Here is a 16,678-nt window from a genome sequence, read left to right as displayed (position 1 = left end):
TACCCCTCAATTGCTGTCCCCAGCTGTGGCCATGATCACGCACAGGTAGGGTTACAGTCCAGAGAGATATGCATGACTTCAGAGGGAGTTTCCCGGAGTGTTTTTGGCAAGAGGGCCAGGGCTGGTGGGAAGGGTGAGTCTCTCTCTGTGGCATTCAGCATCTGGCAGTTGGCCATCGTTCACTGGGAGGTTCCTGGAGAGAAATAGGAAAATCAGTCTTCAGGGCAGTTCTACAAAAGGACATGTGGTGAAGCTGCTGATTTTGAGATTCCACCCAATGAGAAAGGAATCTCTGAATACAATTAATTTTTCCCTCATGGCATATGTGGTTATCAGACTAGACCATGGCATCAGTGCTGCTATAGAACAGTTTCAAAATCACACAAAAAAAACAACTGGCCCATTGTTCCAGGGTATGCTAAGTGGCTTCAGTTCAGTTCAGTTGCTCAGTCGTGTCTGACTCTTTGCGACCCCATGAATTGCAGCACGCCAAGCCTCCCTGTCCATCACCAACTCCCAGAGTTCACTCAGACTCACGGCCATCAAGTCACTGATGCCATCCAGCCATCTCATCCTCTGTCGTCCCCTTCTCCTCCTGCCCCCAATCCCTCCCAGCATCAGAGTCTTTTCCAATGAGTCAACTCTTCACACAAGGTGGCCAAAGTACTAGAGTTTCAGCTTTAGCATCATTCCTTCCAAAGAAATCCCAGGGCTGATCTCCTTCAGAATGGACTGGTTGGATCTCCTTACAGTCCAAGGGACTCTCAAGAGTCTTCTCCAGCACCACAGTTCAAAAGCATCAATTCTTCGGCGCTCAGCTTTCTTCACAGTCCAAATTTCATATCCATACATGACCACTGGAAAAACTATAGCCTTGACTAGACGAACCTTTGTTGGCAAAGTAATGTCTCTGCTTTTGAATATGCTATCTAGGTTGGTCATAACTTTCCTTCCAAGGAGTAAGCGTCTTTTAATTTCAGGGCTGCAATCACCATCTGCAGTGATTTTGGAGCCCCCCAAAAGTTTTTCATTCTCCTCTTTCACTTTCATCAAGAGGCTCTTTAGTTCTTTTTCACTTTCTGCCATAACGGTAGTGTCATCTGCATATCTGAGGTATTATTGATATTTCTCCCGGCAATTTTGATTCCAGCTTGTGCTTCTTCCAGCCCAGCATTTCTCATGATGTACTCTGCATATAAGTTGAATAAGCAGGGTGACAATATATAGCCTTGACATACTTCTTTTCCTATTTGGAACCAGCTTCAGTATGTCCAATTCTGTGCGACCCTAAGGACAGTAGTCTGCCAGGCTCCTTTCTCCACGGGCTTCTCCAGGCAAGATTACCGGAGTTGCTTACCATGCCCTCCTCCAGGGGATCTTCCCAACCTAGGGATTGAACCTGAGTCTCTTAGGTCACCTGCATTGGTGTGCAGGTTCTTTACCACTAGCACCACCCAGGGCAGGCCATCTGGAATAGAAGGAAGCCCTGTAGTCCCTGATCTGAAATCCTGACTTGGGCATGCTTGTTGGTATCCAAAAGTGAAAGTGAAGTTGCTCAGTCATGTCCGACCCTCAGCGACCCCATGGACTGCAGCCTTCCAGGCTCCTCCGTCCATGGGATTTTCCAGGCAAGAGTACTGGAGTGGGGGTATCCAAAGCGATCCCCAAAAATGTCATCAAATGATCATAGTTAGACTCAGTTGAATTAACTTTATTATTGTTAATAAATACATATTATAAAGCAAAGAACAGAGATGTCTGATAGAGGCAATCATCATAGGATGATGGTCAAAGCCTGGAATTCAGGGACATTGATGGAATTCAATCCCAGTAAAACAGAAACTCACAGCTGGACAATTCCCCGGGTCTGATGGGAGCCACAAACTCTAAGAGTGCAGAGGAACAGATGGCAGCACTAGTAGGTCCGATTCTGATTTCTTCTGCCTGGAAGTCTTCTGCTTTATCTCAGCTGGGGATTTCAGTTCTTCCTGATGCCAGTGATTTCCATCTGGGCCTGTGGTGAAAAATAAACCTCTGAACCATTAAGATTCATAAAGCTGTTAGCAGTTAAGGTGTAAAAAGCTCTCGAGATGTATCTGTGCATGTGATGCTTGTCTGTTTTGTGTGAAAACAATCAGACTTGTGGAGAAAATTCAATATAGGTATAAAATTGAAATCTCTCATGCCAAGACCCTGTGATTTATTGTCCCAGAAATGAAGTAAGAATGTAATGACATAGTGATGGTGAAAGTACTATTTTGAAGATTGTAATGTCACTAATGAAAAAGTTGGCTTAAAACTCAACATTCAGAAAACGAAGATCATGGCATCTGGTCCCATCACTTCATGGGAAATAGATGGGGAAACAGTGGAAACAGTGTCAAACTTTATTTTTCTGGGCTCCAAAATCACTGCAGATGGTGACTGCAGCCATGAAATTAAAAGACGCTTACTCCTTGGGAGGAAAGTTATGACCAACCTAGATAGCATATTCAGAAGCAGAGACATTACTTTGCCAACAAAGGTCCATCTAGTCAAGGCTATTGTTTTTCCTGTGGTCATGTATGGATGTGAGAGTTGGACTGTGAAGAAGGCTGAGCACCGAAGAATTGATGCTTTTGAACTGTGGTGTTGGAGAAGACTCTTGAGAGTCCCTTGGACTGCAAGGAGGTCCAACCAGTCCATTCTGAAGGAGATCAGCCCTGGGATTTCTTTGGAAGGAATGATGCTAAAGCTGAAACTCTAGTACTTTGGCCACCTTGTGTGAAGAGTTGACTCATTGGAAAAGACTCTGATGCTGGGAGGGATTGGGGGCAGGAGGAGAAGGGGACGACAGAGGATAAGATGGCTGGATGGCATCACTGACTCGATGGCCGTGAGTCTGAGTGAACTCCGGGAGTTGGTGATGGACAGGGAGGCCTGGCGTGCTGAGATTCATGGGGTCGCAAAGAGTTGGACACGACTGAGCGACTGAAATGAACTGAACTGAATATTTCTTGTGCAGCCCTCTCTTGGGAAATATATGGGAAGAAATTGGAATTAAGTTCTTTGAGTTTTAAAACTTGAACAACGAATTATAATACAATGTAAAGGGTTCAATATTAGATACAAATCTAGAATGACAGAAAACCAGAGCAGAAGTCATCAGCCAGGGTGGACTTCCTGCTGATCCAAAATGTTCTAGGACCACCAAGATGGTCTCTGACCATTTTCTTTACCCTAAGGAAAAGCAGCCACCCACTTGCTTTGCACAGCATCTGGTAGCTCCCCCCAATAAAACTCAACAACAACAAAAAATTGGTCCATACATCCCATTGAGAAGAAAGCAGAGCAGACACAGGGAACTTGTCCCTGGGGTTTACTGCTCCTTCCAGAGTCCAGGAGGTAGGCTGATAGTGAACTGGGAAGATATGAGCAAATGTCCTTTCTAATGAGGTCAGTACCACAGAAAAATATGAACCTCGTATTTTCAGATACTTAGACTTTCCAAGGGATTTGAAAATTTTAAGTTTTTAGATGAGGTCTCCTGACTTTTAAACACTAGTGTTGAAAAAAATCATGTAGGTCAAATAAACCATGATTATGGGGTGGATCTAACCTGCTGGCTGCCAGTTTTCATTCCAAATAGACGTTTGCATTCCAAATAGAGTTCCATGAATGTCTGTTGAGTTCTACCTGTGCTAGGCGTTTTCCTAGGTGTTGCCCAGGATGTGCCTGTATCTCCTCCTGGCAGTTCACAGTCCAGAGGGAAAGAAAGACCAACTGGCAAATCTGAGTGCACTGTGCGCAGTGGTCTGGGGGTTGGAGGGGCAGCTAGCACACGTCTGTAGACTGTGCATGTCACAGAAAGCCACTTGGCGGAATGATGCCAGAGGAGTTGAGTCTTGAACCTGAGTTGAATGTTGAATGTAAACTAGGTGAGGAAGGCAGTTGGGGTAAAGAGATAAGGGCATGGCAGGAAAAAGTCACAGGAAGAACCGAGGGTGAGCAGCCTGCACTGTGGAGACACCCACACAGCTCAGTGAGTGACATGAGGTGAGGCCGGGGCTGGAGGGACCAAGGAGGACTCTTCCATATTAACATGTTTGGGCTTTACCCCAAGAGCGATGGGTAGCCCATGGAATATTTTGAGCAGGATAGAGATTTGGTGAAATTTCTGTTTGAAAATTCTCTTCAGCAGCTATGTGGAGCATGAATCTAAAGGGGAAGAAGATTGGCATCAGAGATATACTTAGGCATCCAGGGGGGTAAAACAGGCAAGAGATAGTAAGGGTGTGAGCTTGGGGTGGAAAGGAGAGTAGGAATTTGATAACTACTTAGGAAATGAAATTGGAAGGACATGGAGATTGAAGAAGTGAGAAGAGAGGACAGAGATCAAGACCCAGATTCTAGACCTGAAGATGGGTGGGTGGTGTTAGGGGCCATCCCCGCCTGCCTAGGACTGTCCTATTAAGACTGAGAGTCCCATGTGCTGGGAAGTCCCTTCGTCTAAGGAAAATAGGAATGACTGATGACTCTAGTGATGGTTCTTCAACTACAGGAGGAACAGTAGAAGACATAGGTTGGGGAGATAGTAAGTTGATTTGGAGCATATTGAATTCGGAGTGCCCCTGGACATCCAGATGAGGGTTTCCAGCAGGCCCTTGGAATATGAGTCTGTAGCTCAAGAATGGGAGAGTTTTGACCTGGAAAGAGTGGATTTAGGCACCACCAGCATAAATAGGGATTGTTTGGGAATACCATGAAAGTGGGTTTAATCATCCAGGGAATCTCTGTAGAATAAAAGGGAAGTAGATCTAGAATGAAACTCTGGATAATGAAACATGAAAACTCCAACATTTAAGGGGAATATAGAGAAAGAAGGGCCTGTAAAAGAGGCTGAGAAGGAACAGTTATAGGGGTGTAAGGAGAACAGATTGAACATGGAATCTGGGAAGAAGAGTGAGCAGAGTGTGTCTCAGTGTATGAGCAGTCATCAGGGTCAGAGGTAAGACATCCAGTACCATGAGGAGAGAAGACTGTGCCTCAGCTGATGATCTTAGCTGATGCCCTCTTAGTGGTTTGGTGCATAGAAGCCAGGGTTACTCCTGGGAAGGAATATATGTAAGATCAGAAAATGGAGACAGTGACTACTGTCTAACCACTTAGAAACTTGAGGTGAAGGGAACAAGAGAGGTAAAACAAAAGGCAGAAGACCATGTGTGGTCGAGGGGAAATTAGTTTCTTTGAGATGGGTAAGAACTGAACAAGCTTATAAACTAAGAGGGGAAAATTGGTAAAAAGAAGAAAATTAAAGATACAATGGGCAACAGAGGTAACTGGATCAGGACCCACGGGGAGATGAAATGATATGGAATGGACTCAAAGACACAAAGGAAGAGACTGGCCTTAAACATGGGGGAGAAGGATATTACCACCCAGGGACTGTGGCAGAGAGAGCAGGCTGGGATGATCCTAAAGGAAAGGAGGAGTGTCTGCCTGGAACAGGGAAGGCACAAAACAAAGGGTTGTGCTTAATGTCAGTAAGGAAAAAGTAAAAAGTGAAGAAGTATTGAAGGAAGTGATGGAAATGTTGAAGATGTACCTTAGCCGCTACTTTAGAAGAATGCATATAGTTAAAGGAGTCAGAGTATTTTCAGGTAATAGTAGACAAACGATTTTTGGAAAATTTCAGAAAAAGATGTCCAAAAACTGACTAAACACTTATTATTTGATTGAGAGGATTATATACAATTGTTCCCTTTAGAATGAAATGATCTGTTGTTGTTCAGTCTCAGTCATGTCTGACTCTTTGCGACCCCATACCAGGCTTCCCTGTCCTACATAATCTACTGGAGCTTGTCCAGACTTGTGTCCATTGAGTTGGTAATGCCATCCAACCAACTCATCCTCTCTCATCCCCTTCTCTTCCTGCCTTTTATCTTTCCCAGAAGCAGGGTCTTTTCAAATGAGTCGGCTCTTTGCATCAGGTGGCCACAGTATTGGAGCTTCAGCTTCAGCACCAGTCCTTCCAGTGAATGTTCAGGTTTGATTTCCTTTAGGATTGATTGGTTTGATCTCCTTGCAGTCCAAGGGACTCTCAAGAGTCTTCTCCAGCAACACAGTTCAAAAGCATCCATTCTTTGGTGCTCGGTCTTCTTTATGGTCCAACTCTCACATCCATACATGACCACTGGAAAAATGCTTGACCATATGGACCTTTGTCAGCAAAATAATGTCTCTGCTCTCTTTTTAATATGCTGTCTAGGTCTGTCAGATTCAAATAGCATCCATTCATACTGTTAAAGAGATTGGAGTACCAGACCACCTTACCTGTCTCCTGAGAAACCTGTATTTGGGTCAAGAAGCAACAGTTAGAACCAGACATGGAACAACTGACTGGTTCAAAATCGGAAAAGGAGTATGTCTAATTGTATATTGTTATCCTGCTTACTTAACTTATGTGCAGCATACATCACAAGAAATTTCAAGCTGGATGAATCACAAGCTGGAATCAAGATTTCTGGGAGAAATATCAACAACTTCCCTGGTGGCTCAGCTGGTAAAGAATCCACTTGCAATGTGGGAAACCTGGGTTCAATCCCTGGGTTGGGAAGATCCCCTGGAGAAGGTAACGGCTACCCACTCTAGTATTCTTGCCTGGAGAATTCAATGGACTATAGTCCATGGGGTTGCAAAGAGTTGAATATGACTAAGTGACTTTCACTTTTCAGATATGCAGATGATACCACTATAATGGCAGAAAGTGAAGAGGAACTAACAAACTTCTTGATGAAGGTGAAAGAAGAAAGTGAAAAAGCTAACTTGAAATTCAATATTCACAAAACTTAGATCATGGTATCTGGTCCCATCGCTTCATGGCAAATAGATGGAGAAAAAGTGGAAACAGTGACAGATTCTATTTTCTTGGGTTCCAAAATTACTGTGGAAGATGACTACAGCCATGAAATCAAAAGACATTTGCTCCTTGGAAGGAAAGCTGTGACAAACCTAGACAGGATATTAAAAAGCAGAGACATCAGTTTGCCAAAAAAAGGCCTGTATAGTCAAAGCTATGGTTTTTCCAGTAGTTGTGTACAGATGTGAAAATTGGACTGTAAAGCAGGCTTAGTGCCAAAGAATTGATACTTTTGAATTGTGATGCTGGAGAAGACTCTTGAGAGTCCCTTGGACAGCAAGGAGATCAAACCAGTCAATCCTAAAGGAAATCAATCCTGAATATTTATTGGAAGAACTGTTGATAACACTGAAGCTCTAATACTTTGGCCACCTGATGTGAAGAGCTGACTTATGGGAAAGACCCTGATACTGGGAAAGATAAAAGGCAGGAGGAGAAGGGGACAGCAGATGGTTGGATGGCATCACTGAGTCAATGGACATGAGTGGGGCAAGCTCTGGGAAATGGTGAAGGACAGGGAAGCCTGGTGTGCTGCAGTCCATGGGGTTGCAAAGAGTCAGATATGACTTAGTGACTGAACAACACACTGTTATCCACCCCAAATTGATATGTTGAAACCTAATACCCAGGGTGATGGTATTAGGAGGTGGGGCCTTGTTTAAATCATGAGGGTAGAATCCTCATAAATGAGATTAATGCCCTTATAGGAAAAGACACCAGAAAGCTCCCTTGCCATTTCTACCATGTGAGAAAGTGAGCCCTCATCAGACACCAATTGCAATTTCCAGGACTGTGAGAAATAAATTTCTGTTGTTTATAGGCCACTCAATCTGTGGTGTTTTTGTTGTAGTAGCAGAAAATGACACATACATACACACACAAACACACACTCATGCACACATACACATACACACATACACACCTTATATATAAACAATTTACTACTTGCTTGGACTCCAAAATAGGGATTAAACCTCTAAAACTATTGTTTTCAGACATAATCAGGCTGAAGAGAAGTTTTTCTAGTTGGGAAGCCAGTGCATAAGTACAGAAAAGCAATAAAAAAATCTCTTTCCATTTAAACTTGTGTATTCAGTTAGGTTCAATTTAGAAATCATTGAGAAGTCACTCAAATCCAATATTGAGACACATGCTTTGAGAGGAAATTATGGAAGGCAGTCAAGCAATGCTCTGCTCCTTGATAGTCTGTGGGTGAAGCCATTGCAGCATGAAGTGGATAAGTGGGGCCGGTGCTCCGCCAGCAGCCAGCAGGGTGGTCTCCAAGCTGCCCCAGTGAATCATCCTTGCTCACAGCCAACACGGGGAAATGCCATGGCATTTCATTAGTTCTGCTTATTCTGCTCAATGACTAGGAGCCACGTGGATGATGCTTTTCAGCATATGAATTTACCTTCTGCAGCTGCTTTTTTTTTAAAGTAGTAAAACAATTTTTTGCTTTTTTCTTTTTGTTTTGCTATAAAAGGAATATATGCCCTTTGTAGACATTTTGGTCAATGAAGGAAAATAGAACAAAGACCAAAATATCCCCTCTATGTGGAGTAGTGTTCACATTTTGGCCTATTTCCTTCTTGTCTTTCCAATGTGGTTTTCAGACGACAAAGACTGGACTCTTCCTTTCTGAGAAAAGCAGATAATTCCAGGACAGGAAAATCCTCCTGGCAGAGGCACCAAAAAATCCTGGTCCTAATCCCAGCTCCACCAGTGTGGAGTTTGTGGTCTTGGCAGCTGCCAATCCTCCTGAAGCTACTCAGCAAATTCATGAAAAGGTGACATCAGTTGGCTAACCTCTAGAGCTTCTTCCAGCACACAGATGTGATGGGCCTGTGATGGCCTGATTCCCCAGAAAGGTGTGCTTTTCTATATGCTTTCTTCTTGGGCAGTTAGAGCCTCCCCTCTGAAATTCAGAGTCTGCTGAAGCTGTGACTGAAAGACTCGAAGGCATTTTCAAGTGATGTGATTATGCTCCTTTTTGTCAAATCCTAGAAAATTTTAAATAGGACAACTGCTTTACAACGCTGTGTTGGTTTCTGCCACACAACAATGTGAATCAGCCATAAGTATACTTATATCCCCTCCCTCTTGAGCTTTCCTCCTACCCTACCCCATCCCACCTCTCTAGGTCATCACAGAGCACCAGGCTGAGCTCCCTGTGTTGTACAGAAGCTTCCCACTAGCTATCTATTTTATACCTGGTAATGTATATATTTTAATGCTACTCTAATTTTTTTTAAAAAGCATTGAATAAAGATGCATTTCAGTGTAGGGCATATATCAGATATATCATAGAATCTCTATTGACACAAGGTTTATGACCAGCCAGTTAACCACATAAAGCCAGTGGCCGGCTTTGTTCTAGCTAATAATTGAATTAAAAAGTCAAGGATTAATTAAACTGAGTGAACTCCGGGAGTTGGTTAACTAAATCTGGTTCAGAATTTCTCAAACTGTTTTCTTAGAAAAAAGAGGCATTCTCTAGTAAAAGAGAGTAGTGGTCAGGTAAGTTTAGGAAAGATTCCTATAAATCAAATGTAATGGGCTTCTTTGCTGTACAACTTCTTACAACCTGAAATATGCTTAAGTGCATTGAGACTACCAAGGAGGAGATGAACTCTGCCTCCTAGTTAACCTGATCATCGAAGTGGTTTGTCAAGGCAGCGTGATTCACATCTCAGGAGCAGTAATTCACATCCCAGGAATATTGGTATTCCATAGAACACAGCTTGAGAAATACTGTTGTAGCTCCTTTTCAGTTCAGTTCAGTTCAGTCGCTCAGTCATGTCCAACTCTTTGCGACCCCATGAATCGCACCACGCCAGGCTTCCCTGTCCATCACCAACTCCCGGAGTTCACTCAGACACACGTCTATCAAGTCAGTGATGCCATCCAGCCATCTCATCCTCTGTTGTTCCCTTCTCCTCCTGCCCCCAATCCCTCCCAGCATCAGAGTCTTTTCCAATGAGTCAACTCTTCACATGAGATGGCCAAAGTACTGGAGTTTCAGCCTTGGCATCATCCCTTCCAAAGAAATCCCAGGGCTGATCTCCTTCAGAATGGACTGGTTGGACCTCCTTGCAGTCCAAGGGACTCTCAAGAGTCTTCTCCAACACAACAGTTCAAAAGCATCAATTCTTCGGTACTCAGCCTTCTTCACAGTCCAACTCTCATATCCATACATGACCACTGGAAAAACCATAGCCTTGACTAGACGGACCTTTGTTGGCAAAGTAATGTCTCTGCTTTTGAATATGCTGCTGCTGCTGTTGAGTCGCTTCAGTCATGTCTGACTCTGTGTGACCCCATAGACGGCAGCCCACCAGGCTCCCCGTCCCTGGGATTCTCCAGGCAAGAACACTGGAGTGGGTTGCCATTTCCTTCTCCAATGCATGAGAGTGAAAAGTTAAAGTTAAGTCGCTCAGTCGTGTCTGACTCCTAGCCACCCTATGGACTGCAGCCCACCAGGCTCCTCCATCCATGGGATTTTCCAGGCAAGAGTGCTGGAGTGGGATGCCATTGTCTTCTCCATTTGAATATGCTACAGATTCTCAAAGAAGTACCTTTTTGAGGCCTCTTTCAATAACTATATGTGAATGCTGTAGTCACTGTGGTGGTATCCTGAGCTGAGTTTTTAAAGCCCATAATCCCCTTCATCTTTTATACTCTATGTTCTAAGTTTTGAAAGTTCTTGTGTTTGTAGGCCAGTATTAATTTTCTCAGACGCATGTTTATCAACTCGTGCTACCTTGTGCGTAACTCTGTACCAGCACTGATTTTTGCCTCTGTGCACCTATATGATCTTGCGTGATTCATTTAATGCCTTTAAGTAGGGTCAGGTGACTTAGGCTGGGGTCCAGGAGCAGCAAACGCTGGGCGGGGAACTGCTTCAGGAACTGGCAAGCTCAGTGTTAAGATTCCCAGGATTTGAGGATGTTAAAGGAAAAGCAAAGGTCAGGGAATCCTGGTTGGGGGAGGGAAGAGGTGGGGAAGGATGTAAGGCAGAGGCAGAGGGATCTGAGCTGTCTATCCTAATGTTGGGCTTTTCTGAGTCAGGTTGTTGCAAAAAAGGATCTGCAGAGGCCTCATCATCAGGAGGAAAGTTAGGGGTCAAAATTGAGGAGTAGTCTTGGGCTTTTTGGGTCTGATTGACCTGTCACTTTCTAGAAGAGCAATAAACAGGCTGGTGCAGTAGTCAGGCTGTACCTGTAGATATGTGAGCTAAGGATCCAAGGAGGGAAGCAGTTCCATAACAAAAGTTGGAAGTTTTCGATTTGGGGCAGGCAAGGGTGGGGGGGTGCCCCTCTGGGCAGGTGTTTATTTTTACCTAATTCATCATCCTTTGAGAATATTTATAGACTGTACAGGCCTTTTCTAGATAGGGTTTGAGGCCAGCCTGAAGTGAAATAATGCTACTACCAACATGAAGTACTTAGCAACAACATGTATATATATATATATTTAATCAAAAGTGTCTATCAGTGTTTTGGGACATAGTAGAAAAAAGAGGCTTCCACAGATAATTAGTAAAAATAAAAATTATTCTTGACTCTCCCTCCAACTCCTCCATCCTCTCTTCCTATTCTGTTGTCTCTTCCCTGCCTTTGGCCGTGAACTCGCCTCCCACTTCTCTAACTCTGGGGAGAAGTGTGTGCTGTTTCCCAAGGGTCTTGACTCACTTTCATGCCATTTTTGCTGTTATCTAGACCTTTAGATTGATCATATGCTGTGTGCTGTGCTAAGTTGCATCAGTTGTGTCCAATTCTTTGCAACCTCACGGACTGTAATCTGTCAGTCTCCGCTATCCATGGGATTCTCCAGGCAAGAATACTGGAGTGGGTTGCCATGCCCTTCTCCAGGGGATCGAACCCGCATCTCTTATGTCTCCTGCACTGGCAGACGGGTTCTTTACCACTAGCAGCACCTAGGAAGCCCCTTTGATTGATCACAGCCCCTAAACAACCAGACTCTCTGGCTTTGGTTCCTGAACTCCCTGCATCCCTTTCATCCTCCCACCAACTTCGAAGACCTGCTGTGTGAGTTGGACATGGGGCATGAGATGAGCAAGACAGACATAGCCCCGGACCTGGGTCATAGACCTTCTGCCTCCTGCTTCCCCAGGCTCTTGGAGTCTTGGGATGTGTTCCAGGCTGCCTGACCCCCTGACCTCTGGCCTGCCTTGATCCAGCCAGTCTGTCCTGTCTTCCTTCTTTATTTCACTTCTGACTCTGCCCCAGGGCACCTGCTCCTTCATTCCCTCCCCATCAGGTCCTTCCTTTGTCTTCCACCTCCTTTCTCTTCCTTCTGCTTCCCCTCTGTACTAATTGTAGTCTGTTCACAGTTCTCAATGAATTCTAGAATTCCAGCTCATCCTGCTGTCCCTGGCTCTGCTGGGCCTCTGCTAATCTCACCTGTCTTGCTGCTGAGGATTTGTGGCGGGACCTCATTTCCTGGACAGAAGGGGCTCTGTCTGCCAAAGGGGATTCCATTATGCCTTCTGTTCCACTCTAGGGAGCAGCACAACCAGCGGCTGGCTGATTTTATCACAGGAAGTCCATTTCCAGGGGGCTTATTAATTCAGATAAAAATGTACAGAAAGCTTCACGAATTCCAATTTGTTAGGTAAAATATGTCTGAACTAAAGCATTAACATGCCTTAATTATAAGGTATTTGAAATAAACTATATAGCTCAGATGGTAAAGAATCTGCCTGCAATGCAGGAAACCCTGGTTCAATTCCTGTGTTGGAAAGATCCACTGGAGAAGGGGTAGGCTACCCACTCCAGTATTCCTGGGCTTCCCTGATGGCTCAGTTGGTAAAGAATCTGCCTGCAATGCAGGAGACCCTGGTTCAATCCCTGGGTTGGAAAGATTCCCTGGAGAAGGGAATGGCTACCCACTCCAGTGTTCTGACCTGGAGAATTCCATAGACTGTATAGTCCATGGGATTGCAAAGAGTCAGATACAACTGAGTGACTTTCACTTTCACATACATATATATGTATGTATATAAATATATATATATACAGACACATATGTATATACACATGAATTTAAACTTAATAAAGGAAGCTGTACAAAACACTAGAAATACAGTAGAAATGGAAACAGTGTGGACGTGGGGTCTGGAGAACTGGCTTTCTGGGCCCCACTCTGCCTCTAGCTGTGTGATCTGAGGCAAGTCACTTCATTTCCTTGGACTACAGTTCTGCAATCTCCTTTCCCTGCAGTGAAAAGAAGCATTCCGACTATATATAATGTTCCTCCATTTTATAATAACAGTTGCTTGCCATAACTACAAAAATGAACCAGCTAAACCCCTTTGGAACCTTCACAAATAGACAAGTGATGGTGCCATACTTTAGAGTTTTTGCTGCAGTAATAATTGAAAACCCACAGAAGCAATTTTTAAAAAGGCTATAAATCTTCAAGTGTGTGATGATTAGGAAGAAGCATGATGAAAGAGAGGGTGCTATGGTTGCCAAACCATACTAATTTGATGAGCTACAAGTCCCTGTTACTTCAGTTCCTTTCTTTGTACTACATTTATTAAAGCACTTTGGGAACCTTCTATTTTCCATTTGAAGCTAATGATACGGTAAAGAATTAAAAAAAAAAAGTTCTCCATTCTCCACCTTACAAATGGGCTTCTTGAACATCCATCATTATTAAATATCACAACTGGATTGTGCTTTATAAAATGCCCTGGTCATATAGTAAGGCCCAGTTGTTAGGAATTGGGCAGGTTGTACTGTAGCTTCTCACTATAATCAGATGAAGGCCCTAGTCAACAGGTAAAACAATATCCCTTATGGGAGTGTTCGGTAGGGCAAAATGGCTGATTTATAAAAAACTTGAATGCTTTAACGTAGAACAGATGTTTATTAATGTGAAACAAATGGATGAAGTCATGAATATTTTGTAAATCATGGACTCATGTAGCCGAAGACGACCTTGAATGTTTGGTCTGGGCTTGTTCTGACATCTGCTTGGGTTCTAACATGATTGTTTGTTTACTAACCTTCCTAAGGTGCCTTGGAATGTGGGCCAGATAAAGTGGATAAAAAGGAGACTTGCGGTCTATATGAATAACTCGATTCCTTTGTTTAAAAAATTCAGCTGTTCAGTCTTTGACCTATACTGCTTCCTGTGCTGTAATTCTTAATTTTTGAAGAGTGAAAGAGAGTTGTGTTGGTATGATGTGAGAGATCCCTACCAGTAACTCATTGCCCTTACTTTCTTGCATGGCCCTTTTCCCATCCCCTCTCCCCCACTCTAATCTCTTATCTGTCTAGGGAAATGTTTGCCAAATGACTGATTAGACTTCCACAGTAAATTGCATTTTCTGGAGATGATCCTGATAGCATTTTCACAGCTTCCATGGAAGGTTCTGAGATTATGTATCTTATCTTCATACTTTTGGTATCTTTAGTCTAAACCGCCTGGTATCTCTAAGGTTTAAAAAAATTTTTTTAGCATGTTTTAAATGGACAATCCTTTGAAGTTAGGGGCACGGTGCTTCCCTGGTCTTTATAAACCCAGTCAACACCACAATATCTTGTGGTATTTTTCCAAACCACTTTCCAAACCATTAGTGATGCAATTCCAAAACCACTTGGATGATTGATTATTTATAATTAGGAAAACTAGAAGATAAACAATATGAAAACAGAATTGAAAGGGAATCTGAATTGTGTTCTAGTCTGCATACCGATTTTTTTTTTTGGCTTGGCCTGGGGTTGCGTGAGCAAAAGATAAGTCACATAGTGTTCAATTGTACCCAGAGTAGCCATCCCCTGGGATGGACTTTGATTCACAAGCCATGATGTACTCTTGGTCTTTTTCGAGATGTCTGCAACTGTTTTAGCTGCATAGAGAGTTGGTGATGGAAATGAAGAGGTGTGTTACTGAAACACTCAGGCTCCCTGGTTCTGAAACCATGGCTGTGACTGTGGAGCTTGGGCTGCCAGAGAGAATGAAAGAGCTCCCTTTAGCAGGGATGGCAGAGGTCTTCTGAATGAACATATCATCCCCAGTCCTCCTTCCTCATCTCTGCAGGTCACACAGCATCTGAGGTGCACAAAGCAATGTAGGGAAGCACTGAATGGGGCTTGTAACTGGCTAAATATTTGCCCCCCTTGCTTTTTTTCTTTTCTAATTAATTTTTTTATTGGTGTATAGTTGACTGACCATGTTGTATTACTTTTTGATCTACAACAGAGTGAATCGGCTGTACATATATCCACTCTTCTGTAGATTCTTTTCCCATATAGGTCATTACACAGTATTGAGCAGAGTTCCCTGTGCTGTACAGTAGGTCCTTATTAGTCATCTCCTTATGTATAGTAGTGTGTGTGTCTCAATCCCAGTCTCCCAACTTATCCTTCTCCTCTCCCCTCCGACCCCGTAACCATAAGTTCGTTTACTACATCTGTAACTCTATTTCTGTTGTGCAAATAAGTTCATTTGTACACCCGCCCCCCACCACCTTTTTAAGATTCCACATATAACTTCCCTCCTTACATTGACACTCCTATCTATTTATAACTGAAAGTCATTGGTTTTGCTTTGGTTCCCTGTAGCAGCAAAGAGCAAATATTACTTTCTCCGACAATCCCTTACTCTCCTCAGTCTTCCATTATTATTTTTCTGCTTCTCATAATCTCTCAAAGATGACTGTCAGTGATTCTGAAATTCCTTGAGGCCCTGTAATCCAATTCATACTGGCCTGGATTCTTGAGGCCACTTGAAGTGACTAGGCTGTCTCTCACTAGCTCAATAGGCAAGAGCCTATCTGAAACTGAAATTCCCTCTTTGCGTTGTTTGTTTTACCTTCTTTAGGGTTGAACACTGGGCTGCCTTGTTGAATAGCACAGAAGGAAAAAGCCACTGGGCACTTCTGCTTTCTCTCTTCCCTCCTTTATCACTACACCAAATTCCCAAATGAAGTTCTTTGCTTTTGTCCTTGCTTCAGACATATCTTGAAAAAGCAATTAATGGCTCCTTTAAAAAAAGAAAAACAAGTCTTAGACAGATAATGCTCATCTTTAGCTTTTGTGACATTACTTGAACAAGTTCATGCTAAACAACAAAAATGGTACTAGGAATACTATAGGTAGCTTAAATACTCTTGTCTTTCTGTTAGTAGAATTTGACACCCTAAGTGTTTCACTCAGTGTTATATCATGAGAGTCTCTCCAAGTCATCGGAATTAATTTATATATACTGTGTTCACTCATTCCATTAATACTTATTGAGCAGTTACTATGTGCCAGAAACTATTGCAAATGTTGGGATGCATTGAAGAAAACAATAGAGACAGAGCTTAGTGTTAGAAGTTACTAATTACATAGATGCTTAATCATAATAGTGCCACAAAGAAAATAAATACATGTGGATCATGAGAGAGACTGTATGGGGGACACTGACCTAGTCTGGCATGTAGAAGAAGCTCAGTGGAAAAGACCCTGATGCTGGGTAAGATTGAAGGCAGAAGGAGAAGGGGACAGCAGAGGATGAGATGCTTAGACAGCATCACCAAGCCAATGTGCATAAATGTGAACAAACTCCTAGAGATAGTGGAGGGCAGAAGAGCCTGGCCTGCTGCAGTCCATGGTGTCACAGAGCTGGACACAACTTAGCGACTAAACAACAACATTCAAAGTTCAGTCTTTCAACTGATGTAGATTCTGGAGATGTTGATTAGTGGTCTGTGGTAAGTACAGAAATTGAGGATTAAATATTTAAAAACCTCGATGAACATGAGTT

At 43.1% G+C, this 16,678-nt stretch overlaps 1 long non-coding RNA gene across 1 annotated transcript; it reads left to right on the top strand.

Moving 5' to 3' along the window:
* The first annotated feature begins 2,597 nt into the window (after window positions 1-2,597).
* Window positions 2,598-7,721, top strand: LOC147364617 (uncharacterized). Its single transcript, XR_015134766.1, has 2 exons — window positions 2,598-6,610; window positions 6,714-7,721. It is a non-coding gene; the product is annotated as an uncharacterized LOC147364617 (long non-coding RNA).
* The last annotated feature ends 8,957 nt before the right edge of the window (window positions 7,722-16,678 follow it).

Source organism: Bos grunniens, chromosome 10, assembly GCF_055505025.1.
Source record: "Bos grunniens cultivar Pamir isolate PY7600 chromosome 10, Bosgru_T2T1.0, whole genome shotgun sequence".
NCBI classification, from domain to species: Eukaryota; Metazoa; Chordata; class Mammalia; order Artiodactyla; family Bovidae; genus Bos; species Bos grunniens.
The sequence above is the reverse complement of the archived record's forward strand: the minus strand, read 5'-3'. Positions and strand labels throughout refer to the sequence as shown.